This window comes from Eutrema salsugineum, unplaced genomic scaffold (assembly GCF_000478725.1).
Source record: "Eutrema salsugineum unplaced genomic scaffold, Eutsalg1_0 scaffold_4, whole genome shotgun sequence".
NCBI lineage: Eukaryota > Viridiplantae > Streptophyta > Magnoliopsida > Brassicales > Brassicaceae > Eutrema > Eutrema salsugineum.
The window spans coordinates 14573874-14586163 of record NW_006256686.1 but is presented as its reverse complement, the minus strand read 5'-3'; the positions used below and the strand labels follow the sequence as shown (position 1 = coordinate 14586163).

The following is a 12290-nucleotide window of genomic DNA, read 5'->3' as shown; positions in this document are numbered from 1 at the left end:
TGCACAAGCGGAAGCAATCTAAGACATAAGTCCTTATATGTCAAACAATCTTATTTCCTAATGCGAGGCCTCTAAATGCATCGGCCACTCCCCTAGTTGCAACGATCCTGCGAATCACCACACAGGATCATCTTGGCGACCTCGCACTGATCTATTGACATACCATCACATAGCATCGGACCGCCGTACTGGCAGCGTTCGGCCAAGGGAGCTACCCTTCGACCCTCTGAGTCTTCCTACCTCTGCGGCCTTCTCCACAAAGATAAGGTATGTCGACGTGCCGACTGCATCTACTCTAAGAATGTATAAATCCTATCATGATTTATACTTCCTAGATGCATCACCAAATAAGACAGAAACAATTAAATATGACATACAAGAGGTCCTTTACTTGCATTCATCATTTTATTTACCCAGTATCATTTCTATCCGATTTTCCTTAAAACCATAGAAAATAATACGTCAAACCTTTCACCGAGCACGTCACCAGACCAGAATAACACCGCCCTGGTTATTCTTTCGACCTGATCTGCATGTTAGTCTATTAACATACACAAAACCGGAATTCACCCATAACGCAGGTCCAGCACCGATCTTAACCCCTCTTGTTCCTAACTCCGGTATTCCTCTAGATCTAAAACCATATAGATCTAATGAATAACTAGCCTAGGACAAGATTAAAACAAAAGGGTTTACTCTACGGCTTACCAACCGTTCGCTAAGCTAGCACCGCGCGTCCAGTTCCCGTAAGCAGAATCCTATCGCCAAATACCCAAACTCACTCCTTTCTCTCACTATTTTCTCTCTCAAGAATTCTTTCTCAGATTATGAGATGAATTTTCCTGAGCTTAAGGGAGGGTTATTTATAGGTTTCAGGGAGGTTTTGCATGTTTGCCACATGCTAAACACTTGTCAAAAACTCTTAAACCTTAGTCATCAGACCTAACACTAATCACCCTTAATTCTGCGCCAAATGTGTGGACCAGAACAAACCACATCTGTAATTATCCGCACATAACGCCCATCAGATTTCCGCATTTTTACTATTGCCCCACAACGATCTGACTTGCTCATGCTTCCTCGGCCAGAACCTGATCCCTCGGCGGAAATCTAATTCTCTCGGCAGAATCTTTATTTCCCTCGGCTAAATTCTTTCTTGCTCGACCAAAGTTGCTTCTCTCGGCATAATCTAACTCTCTCAGCCTTTACTGAAATTTTCCTGGTCCGTTCACGACTCAGCACTTAACCGCGGTCTCCTGTCCGAACTTACTCAATGACCAGGTTGTTACAGAGCCAGCCCAGGACATCTGGGTACTGACCCGGCTCAGATGGGTCTGGTGGCTGGTGTGCGAGATGCTCAGGTGCTTCCCAAGTCGCAGGCCCAAGTCGCACAGCCATAGAAACAGCTTTGTGCGCCCTAAATCCTTCAGCCTCAGCTGCATGCCTATATAGGTGTAAACCGCGAGTGTTTATGCTGTTCAGGCTTTCTTCTCTTCAACTCGCACAACCAAGACGCATTCTGGAGAGGATATGTGTGCGAATTGGTCATCTTTAGTCCCAAGTCGCTGGCCCAAGTCGGTGTAAACCGCGAGTCTTTCTGCAGTTCAGTTCTCTGCTCGGCCAACTCGCATGCCTAAGTCGCACTCGGACCACTTCGCATTCAGGGGAGCGTAACTTTCAGGATATGGATCCAAATGGCATGATTGCAACTTCAGTAGAAAGAGCACTCAAATATCTCGAACTTTGTTGAAGAAACCTTCAGCGCTCGGGAAGTGGAAAGTTCCCTGGACGGCTCATCTTGCGGCGCATTGAAACGATCAAAAGGAAGATCTTGGACCAGTGTTCACTCCGGAGATGGTATCTTTCAGTACATAGCACCAAACTGGATAATCTCAGATGTTCTGGAAGGAGTCAAAGAACTTGAATCTTGATGAATACCCCGGCAACTGAATCAGACTGGAAACGCATCCTTTCACGCTATCTTTTGACTCATCGAATCGGTCTTGAAACTGTAGCGAGACATGTTTGTCTTCCGGTGAGCTTAACCTCAGCACACGACTGGAAATCCAATGCTTCGACCTGTTCTGGGACCGTGACTCGATCATCTCCAACTTTGCTGAAGGCCCTATAAGCTGAATCAGACTGGAAGGTTTCTCGGATCGATATTCTTTAACTCATCTCGGGGTTGCTCCGGAAAGGATGCGAAATAGGTCTGTCTTCCAGTGGGCTTATCTTTCAGCTCACTGCTCCAAATTCATCGATTCAAGCTGTTCTTAAATCTAGACTCAATTATCTTGATCTATGGTGAAGACTCCAAAGACTGAATCGGTCGCTAAGACATTCCGGTGATGCGATTCTGGAAATGTATCTGCACCCGGGAAGTTTGGCCGAGAAACTTGAACAGCTGGTACGTGTTTTGGCCGAGAAATCCGACCGCGGTACATGATATTCGCCGAGAAAAAGCTTCCTGCGGTACAGGCCAGCGCCGAGAACCTCCAAAAGGCTTTTTCACCATTTCTAAATCTCTGATCACCATTTCTTTTCCTGGTTTCACCTTTTCAGCTCCAAATAGCTCCAAATAGCTCTAAATACACCTGATAAACACTCCAAACCATGCAAATTCTCATTGGGACCTAATGCAACCCCTAAGCCCTAAAACAACACCTAAAGGCCTAAAATACATGAAATAAAACATGATTTGGATTGAATTATACAACCTAAATGCTGCAAAATATGAACATATCAACTCCCCACACTTGTCCTTTGCTTTCCTCAAGCAAAAAGAAAAAATGAGAGAAAGATATTGAATGCATTGGGAGTTCATATTTCCTTTGAAAGAGAGAAGTGACCACTAAGAGAATTCAAGTTCATGCTCAATATGCAATGTAAGACCATACGCTGATGTATCAACTCAACAATAATCTCCACAAGTTCTCTTATTTCTCAGCCCTTTGACATTCATTAAGCTTTTTACCAAGTGGATCAAATGATGCAATTTTTCAAACAAGCAAAGTTTGGCTAGGGTGAGGTTATGAGACTAAAATGATCTCATCAGCGCCTGAGTGTCTTCAATGCAGCAGGGGATCTCTCTATGAATGATCAAACTTTGGCAGAATGCTAAAGTTAAAAAGCAACCTATGCATACAAGGGCAAGGACTCATCCCACCCCACACTCTACTCAAAGCTTTCTCACTTGCTCACTCTCTCAAGAACCTCACTTTCCACACTCATTTTCCTCTCACTAGGGCACTCACTTTTCATTTTCACACTCAAGTCTTGGAGTTCAAACTTTACATAGCTCTTTTCCACTTTCTTTTGTAACCTCTAGCCTCTTTTTCTTTCTTTTTAAAACATTTGAGCTCTTTGGCTTCTTTTCTTTTCCTTTCACTTAATGGCTAGACTCTTTCTTTTGAAAACACTAGAGCTCACTTTCTTTGACCCAAAACTCCAAGACTGATTTCTTTTCTTTTTCTATCCCCTAGTTCTTACCACTCATCTCCACTTTTTGCACTCACCAACAAGTATTCCCCCACACTTAGTTCTTGTCAAATCTCTCAGCTCCTAGATGATGGAACTAAGAACTCAATGAGACTTTCCCTTGTCGCTCTAAACCTAACACTTTCTGCTAAGTTTGATCCAAGGTGGCCTTTCAATCACACACAAACATTTGGCTTGAAGGAAGGATGGGTTCAGGGTGAGGAAAACTGATCCATATGCGGATTCAGCTACTTGAGCTAAGGAAGAGGATGGTAAAATCAGGATTCTAGCTCAAATATGTATATTGGTATCCACAGACTTATTCAAACAATGCACCATAAGATATTTTCAAGTCAAGTTCAAGGTTTTCACTTATTAGAGTTGAGTTCTGATACGATCTCCAAAAGGATTGTCACACACGTGGATCGGCGGGGTTGATAAATCCTTGACTCCGAACGATTCTTGGAACATATGCTAAGGCGTGAGAGAATGTCTCCCGAAAATCCTTCGGCCCAAACTTATGAAGAACAATTTGGAACAAGGGGGTGGAACAAAGGTAAAAAGAACTCGTCGGTAAAAGGATGTTAAGGCGTGAGAACTAAGTTCCCAAAAATCCTTAAGCCCTGATTATGACAAACGAAAACTTTAAACTTTGCAGACGAAGGCTGCGTCAAGTCCGATGAAAAGAACTTGATAAACCGAAAATAATTCTAGGCTAACCACCTGAGAATCAACAAAGTTCTCTAAAGAACAAAGGAATTAGTGTACTTACAGGTCGTAGCGTACTTACAGGTCGGTCCAAGGTCCACTAGGAATGGGTAAAGGAGAGTACAGACCTTGGTTTTGGCTTTTGGACTTAGCGTACTTACAGGTCGTGCACCGGCTGCAGATCCGTTCCACATCTCGTTTCATGTGTGACCAGAAAAAGTGATCCTGAACCATGACCAGAGTCTTAGTTACTCCAAAATGTCCCATAAGACCGCCTCCATGAGCCTCCCTGATATGTTCATAATTTGCATCATTTAGGTTGTATATTTCATTACAAATCATATCTTATTCCATGCATTTTTAGTCTTTAGGGTTTGTTTTAGGACTTAGGAGATGCATTAGGTCCCAATGAGTCTTTGCATGTTTTGAGTGTTTATCATGTGTATTTGGAGCTATTTGGAGTTGAAAAGATGAATCCAGGAAGAGAAATGGTGACCAAGGCTTGAAAGATGGTGAAAATGGGTTTTGGAGGTTCTCGGCCATTCTCGCGTACCGCAGAAAGGTTTTTCTCGGCCATTCGCATGTACCGCAGGTGGATTCCTCGGCCAAAACGCGTACCAGCTAGTTAAGTTTCTCGGCCAAAATTTCCAGGTGCAGACACATTTCCGAAATCGCCTGTCCGGGGAACCTTCCGGTCCGATTCAGCTGTCGGGTGCTTCATCAAAGTTGGAGAAGATTGGATCATGGTTCCAGAGCAGGTGGAATCATAGGATTTGGAGGCGTGAGAAGAGAGTTAAGCTCGTCGGAAGGAACCCCTGTCTCGCTGCCGTTTTGGATAGACCCGATAAGCTCCGAAGAATGCGAAGGACGGTGCACTTCCAGACCGATTCAGTTTACAAGACCTTCATCAGAATCCGAGATATTTGAGTGCTCTTTCCAGAAAGTCTGAGATCATTCGATTCGGAGCTATGAGCAAGAAGATAACGTTTCCGGAATGGACACATGTCTAGAAGCCTCTTTCTGATCGTGTCAATGCACAGCGAAGATGAGCCCTCCAGGAAACCTTCCACTTCCCAAGCACAGAAGGTTCCTTCACCAAAGTTGAATATGTCTGAGTCCTCTATCCTCTAGAACTGGAATCACACCATTCGGACCAGTACCCTAGAAGTTTTCTTCCCTGAACGCGAAGCGGTCCGAGGAGCCCTGAACGCTGCGAGATTGATAACCCTTATCAAAGCTTAAATTATGCTAAGGGAAAGATGGCACGGTGGAATGCCACGGTCCACATCTGACCGTGGCACTCGATTGTAGTTCTTTGGGGTTTGACACGATCTTCATGCCACGGCCTACATTTGACCGTGGCAAGGTAACATTTGGCACGACCACACGGCACAGCTTTAGACTTGGTCGTGGCAACTTTGTGCAATCTCTCGGCATTTGACACGGTATCTACGCCACGGCTTGAGACTTGGCCGTGGCAACTTTATGCAATCCTTTGGCGCTTGACACGGCCACGCAGCACGACCTTGAACCTGACCGTGGCAACGTTATGCAGTCCTTCAGCATTTGACACGACCATGCATCACGGCCACAGGGAGCCCGTGGCACCATGATTCATCCAAGAACAAGAGACAAAGGACTTGACACGGTCACTTGCCACCAAAGCCGGGTCAGTACCCGGTTTGTTCCGGGCTGACCCGGTTCGTCCAAGGCTACTATAAATACTTTTTAGACCTAATTTGGAGAGAACCTTATCTTATCCTTAGTCTCCTTTTCCATTTTGGTGAAAGAACCATTGTTTAAGAGCTTTTTTTGAGTTTAATATCGATTTGAAGAGTATTTTCCATCTTGTTTATCATTTCTCATCATCAAATCACACTTCTAATCATGATTAACAACACATCTTGCAAAGGATCTAGTGTGTTGATCATGATTAGTGAGTAATCCTATATTAAGGTCTCAGATATGTAGATTAGGGTGCTTAAGTGGTAGACTAGTGAGCTTAGGGGTTAGATCATGCATATTTCATTCTCTACAACCTGTTCTTAATGCTAGATCCATACAAATCATATGTGGTCTAGATTCTGGACATTTCATGTACCAAAAGTGTTTGATGAAATGTCTGAACCGAGGTTGTTAGAGGTTTAAGTGTTATTCATCATGGGAATGATTGTCTATATGCTTAAATGACAGATTAAACTGATTCTTAATGCTTGTTGATTCATGTTTCACTAATGATGATTAGGTTAGAAACTGTTTTAGCATAGGAGTTGATACCTTCATGAGAGGATTAACTTAATTAATAATGTTTAAGTTGAATGGATTGCATTGATCATATGATTCATTAGCTCACTAGTTTATCACTGAAGGCACCCTAATCCACTATCATGTCTAAGACCTTTCTCATCATCATACATACATTCTCATCTCATTTAGTTTACTTGTTTGCTTGTCTTGTTTGATCACTTCTTTAGTCATTAATCCTGTTTTAAATTTGTAGTTGTCATAGATAACCAAAACCACTCTTGCTTGCTTGAATTGAGAAACTGATCACCTAGCTTAGTGTCTATCACCACATTCTTGGATTGATAACCTCTTTGTGCTACATTGACAAGGGGATTGATAGCCCTGAGACCCTAAAAAGTCTTATCTATCTATTGGCGCCGTTGCCAAATTGTGGAGTGTTTAGCATTAAGCTCTGATCTGTTCTTGAGATCAAGTGCTTATTTTTTTTGTTTTTACTGATTACTTTCAAGTTCTGGTTTTGATTTCAGGTGCATGAACACCAGGTCCAGATCAAGAAGCTGTGGTCCACCTTTTCCTCTCAACGACAACATTAATCTTTTGGTACCAAGGAGGAGAAGGGACAGGCGTGGAAGACATATTGATCAGGCTGATTGATATGTTCATAATTTGCATCATTTAGGTTGCATAAATCATTCCAAATCATGTTTTATTTCATGCATTTTAGGTCCTTAGGGTTTGTTTTAGAACTTAGGAGATGCATTAGGTCCCAATGAGTCTATTGCATGTTTTGAGTGTATATCAGGTGAATTTGGAGCTGAAAAGATGAATCCAGGAGGTGGAATGGTGAGCAGAGCTTGAAAAAGTGGAAAAATTGGGTCTATGGAGGTTATCGGCCATTCTCGCTGGCCAGGAAGGTTTTACCGGCCATTTTCATGTACCGCGGGAAGCTTTACCGGCCATTTTCATGTACCGCGAATGAAGTGTATTGGCCAAAATCTCCGGGTGCAAACATGTCTCAGAAATCGCCTGTCCGGGGAACCTTCCGGTCCGATTCAGACGGCAGGTGCTTCATAGAAGTTGGAGAGCATTGCATCACGGTCTCATAGCAAGTGGAATCGTGGAATTCGGACGTGTGAGCAGAGAGATAAGCTTGTCGGAAGGAACCCCTGTCTCGCAGGTATTCCGGACCGAGCAGATCAGTTCTGAAGGATGCGAAGGACGGTGCACTGCCAGGCCGATTCAGTTTCCGGGTCCTTCATGAGAATCAGAGACATTTGAGTCTTCTTTCCAGAACGTCCAACAGCATCCAATTCGGATATATGAGCAGGAAGATACGGTCTCCGGAATGGACACATGTCTAGACTCCTCTCTCTGGTCGTGTACATGCACTGCAAAGCTTTACACTTCCCAAGCACCGAAGCGTCCTTCACCAAAGTTGGAGATAAATGAGTCCTCTGTCTTCTGCAACCAAAATCATTCAATTCGGACAAGTCTCATAGGAGTTACACTCTCCGGAATGTGAAGTGGTCTAAAATGCTCTGGATGCTGCGAGATGGTCTTGCGACTTGGTTAACCCGCAGGCCTGAAGATGAACGCCTGAATGCTGATGCTGCGAGTTGAAATATGCGGGTAAACTATCACTGGAAGAGATCTGAAGCTCCCGAGCAAGAGAAATGCTAAGTCCACAATCGTACGACTTAGGCATGCGAGTTAGCCGCGCCTGGAACTATGCCGCACGATCACTCGCAAATCACTCCGACTTGAGCCTGCGACCTAGGTGCAATAGAGACCAACCCGCACAGTTTGTACATTCCCCAGAAACCGCCTTAGCCCTGCGAGTTGGAGAGGAAGGAGACCAAGCCGCAGCAACACTCGCAAAACACTCCTACTTAGGCGTGCGGCTAAGACAAGGCGATTCAGGCTTCACAAGACAAGTCTTCATCTACTGCGACTTAGGTGTGCAACCTCGGACATACTGGACCAACCCGCAGTAATTCCCACTTTATCCATTAAAGCCGGGTCAGGACCCGGTTTGTTCCGGGCTGACCCGGTTCGTTTTTAAGGAAGTATAAATACTTTCTAGGGTTTTTTTTGGGGAAAAAGTTAAGTTTTATTCCCTTTGTCTCTTGCCTCTTTTGTGAAAGACTCCATTTTAAGAAGAGAAATATCTATACTTGAGTGCTTAATCAAGAGATTTTTAAGAGATCTGGGTGTTTAAAGCTGTTTTCTTTTGAATCTATCATCTCCATCTCCATTTCTCATCACTAATCATGCTAATCTTCTCAACTTGCAAAGGTTTAAGAGAGATTAGTATGATTAGTGAGTAGTCACCTTAATGAGGTTCTAGATATGTAGGTTAGGGTGCTAAAGTGTTAGATTAGGAGTGCTTAGGGCTAGATTCATTGATTCATCTCTCTAAACAGCTGTTCTCTATGCTAGATCCTTGATAATCACTTGCGATCTAGATTCTGGGAATTTCATGCATCAAAAGTGTTTGATGAAATTCCTGAAAGAGCTGTATTAGAGGTTTAAGCATTTTTCTGCATGATGATGTATTGTTATTTGCTTGAATGATCATTAAGAGCTGTTTGTTAATGGATATTGATTCATGTTTCACAAATGGGAATTTGGTTTGAAAATGGATTAGTATAGGGGTTAATACCTTCATGAGAGGATTAAGCTCTGGTCTGTTCTTGAAATCAAGTGCTTACTTTCTTGTTTTTATTGATTCCTTTCAAGTTCTGTTTGTGATTTCAGGTGTATGAACACCAGGTCTAGATCAAGAAGCTGTGGTCCTCCTTTTCCTCTAAACGACAACATCAACCTTTTGGTACCAAGGAGGAGAAGAGACAGACGTGGTAGACAAATTGTGAAGAGCTGTATTAGAGGTTTAAGCATTTTTCTGCATGATGATGTATTGTTATTTGCTTGAATGATCATTAAGAGCTGTTTGTTAATGGATATTGATTCATGTTTCACAAATGGGAATTTGGTTTGAAAATGGATTAGTATAGGGGTTAATACCTTCATGAGAGGATTAAGCTCTGGTCTGTTCTTGAAATCAAGTGCTTACTTTCTTGTTTTTATTGATTCCTTTCAAGTTCTGTTTGTGATTTCAGGTGTATGAACACCAGGTCTAGATCAAGAAGCTGTGGTCCTCCTTTTCCTCTAAACGACAACATCAACCTTTTGGTACCAAGGAGGAGAAGAGACAGACGTGGTAGACAAATTGATCAGACTGAGATGGCAGAACAAGAAGATCACGTGGTAGATATAGAACAACCAGTTCAGGAGCAACAGGCTCAAGGTCATGGAGCTGGTATTGGAGTCGGTCAAAGGCTTCACCAGGGTAATGTTCAGCAGGAACAGGTGCACCATCAACAAGCTTATGTCCACCAGGGACAAGCTCAAGCTCATCAACAGAGGCATCAGGCCAATGTTCAGCAAAGACACCAGGTGCACCACCAACCCCACCCTTTCCAACCACAGCAAAGGAGATATGAGCAACCCCAAGTCTATGTTGGAGAGAATGACAGGGCCAATGCTCATCAGTATGGAGCTGGTATTCAGGCACCACCTGTGCAAAACAACAACTTTGAAGTGAAAGCATCTTTGCTGAATATGGTCCATAACTCAAAGTTCCATGGGTTAGCAATGGAAGATCCCTTGGAACACTTGCACCAGTTTGATAAGGTGTGTGATCTGACCAAGATAAATGGAGTTTCAGAAGACAGCTTCAAGCTAAGACTATTCCCATTCAGTCTTGGTGATAAAGCTCATCAATGGGAGAAGAATCTTCCAAGAGGCTCCATTCAAACCTGGGAGCAATGCAAGCAAGCCTTCTTATCTAAGTTCTTCTCCACCTCAAGAACTGCAAAACTGAGGAACCAAATCTCTAGCTTCACTCAGCAAAGCAATGAAAGTTTTGGTGAAGCATATGAGAGATTCAGGAGCTACACAAACCAATGCCCACACCATGGGTTTAGTGAGGCTTCTCTTCTCAGCACACTGTATAGGGGAGCTCTTCCCAAGATTAGAAACCAGCTGGATACTGCTTCCAATGGGAACTTTCTGGGTAAAGAGATACATGCTGCTTTAGAGCTAGTGGAGAACTTAGCATTGAGCAATGATACTTATGGTGAAGACTATGACAGATCAAATAGGTCTGAAGGTTCAAGCTCAGAACAGAGGCTCACCAGAGAAGTTAAGGAGTTGAGGAGTGAATTGGACAAGCTGAAATTCACCACTCAGAAGCCAATGCATTTTGTTGGAGAGTATGAAGAACCTTCTCAAATTTTTGAGAACATAAGTGAAGAAGGTCTTACCCAAGAGGAGCTCAACTACATTGGGAATCAGAGGTTCCAAAGATATCAGTATGGTAATGCCAATCCAAACCTCTCTTACAGGAACACCAATGTAGCTAACCCACAAGACCAGGTCTATCCCAATTCTCAAGCTCCAAAGAACTTTGTTCCCAAGAACAACTTTCAAGGGTCATTCCAACCCAAGAATCAATTTGGTCAGAATCAGAGTTTTGGTCAGCAACATCAACCATTTCAGGGCACTAGTTATAATTCACAGCAGCCAAAGGCACCACCAGGGTTTGGTCCACCTTAGTTCCAACAGCAGGCGCCGGTTCAACAACAGTTTCAGCCACCAATGGTTCAACAGCAGCCACAGATGGGTACATATATGGTTGGTATTCTGCAACAACTACTTCAGGGTCAACAGACTATGCAGCAGGAAATCAAGGAACTGAAGCAAAACCAGGCATCAAGCTCAAGGAACCAAGGTCACCTACCTGGAAAACCAGAACCCAACCCCAAGGAATATGCCAAAGCCATTACACTGAGGAGTGGCAAGGAGTTACATGGTATTGAGAACAACAAAGTGATCATTGAGGACAATGATCAACCTGAGGGGGAGGCAGCCTTAAAGGATGATCAAGTTGCTGAGAAACCAAGGACAGAAAAGGGTAAAGAGGTAGCAAAGGAACCAGAACAAGAGAAGAAGTATGTGCCACCACCTCCATACCAACCCAAGCTCCCATTTCTAGGGAGATTTAAGAAGCAACTAGTGAACAAGGCAAGAGCTGTATTTGAGAAGGCACTCAAAGAGACACCACTCACAATGCCTCTCATTGATGCATTCTTAATGATGCCAAAGATGGGGAAGTTCTTGAAGGATGCAATTCTGAACAAGACAAAAGAGCTTCAAGGCATGGTAGTACTAAGTCATGAATGCAGTGCTATCATTCAGAAGAAGTCCATTCCAAGGAAGTTAACTGATCCAGGGAGCTTCACACTCCCTTGTGCCATTGGACCACTTCTATTCTCTGGATGTCTTTGTGATTTAGGAGCATCAGTCAGCTTGATGCCATTCTCCATAGCAAAGAAGCTGGGCTTTAGAGTTTTCAAACCTTCAAGGATTTCTCTTATCCTTGCAGATAGATCAGTTAGATTGCCTGTTGGTATGTTGGAAGATCTACCTGTCAAGATAGGTGGTTTTGAGGTTCCAACAGATTTTGTTGTGCTGGAAATGGATGAGGAACCAGTAGATCCTCTCATCTTGGGCAGGCCATTCTTAGCCACTGCAGGAGCTATTATTGATGTGAGAGGTGGGATAATAGAGCTTCAACTTGGGTCTGAAAGGCTCAAGTTTGATGTGAATGAGATGATGAAGAAACCCACCATTGAAGGTCAATGTTTCTATGTGGAGACAATGGACCAGTTGGCTGATGAGTTGCTTGAGGAACTGAACACTGAGGATCCTCTTCAAGCTGCTCTAACTCAAGAACAAGGAGAGAATGAGCTCTTGGCTGAAGCAAGTGAAGGGTATAAGCTGTATCTGGACAATGC

General features: G+C 43.4%; 1 protein-coding gene and 1 non-coding gene across 2 annotated transcripts in view; one reads left to right on the top strand and one right to left on the bottom strand.

Moving 5' to 3' along the window:
* Positions 1 to 12290, top strand: part of LOC112084560 — a gene marked incomplete at its 3' end in the record, with an annotated part of 134264 nt that overhangs the window by 28115 nt on the left and 93859 nt on the right. The gene's annotated exons all lie outside the window — the stretch shown is intronic.
* On the bottom strand, positions 10309 to 10415 carry LOC112085010. The gene has a single exon (XR_002898654.1). It is a non-coding gene; the product is annotated as a small nucleolar RNA R71 (small nucleolar RNA).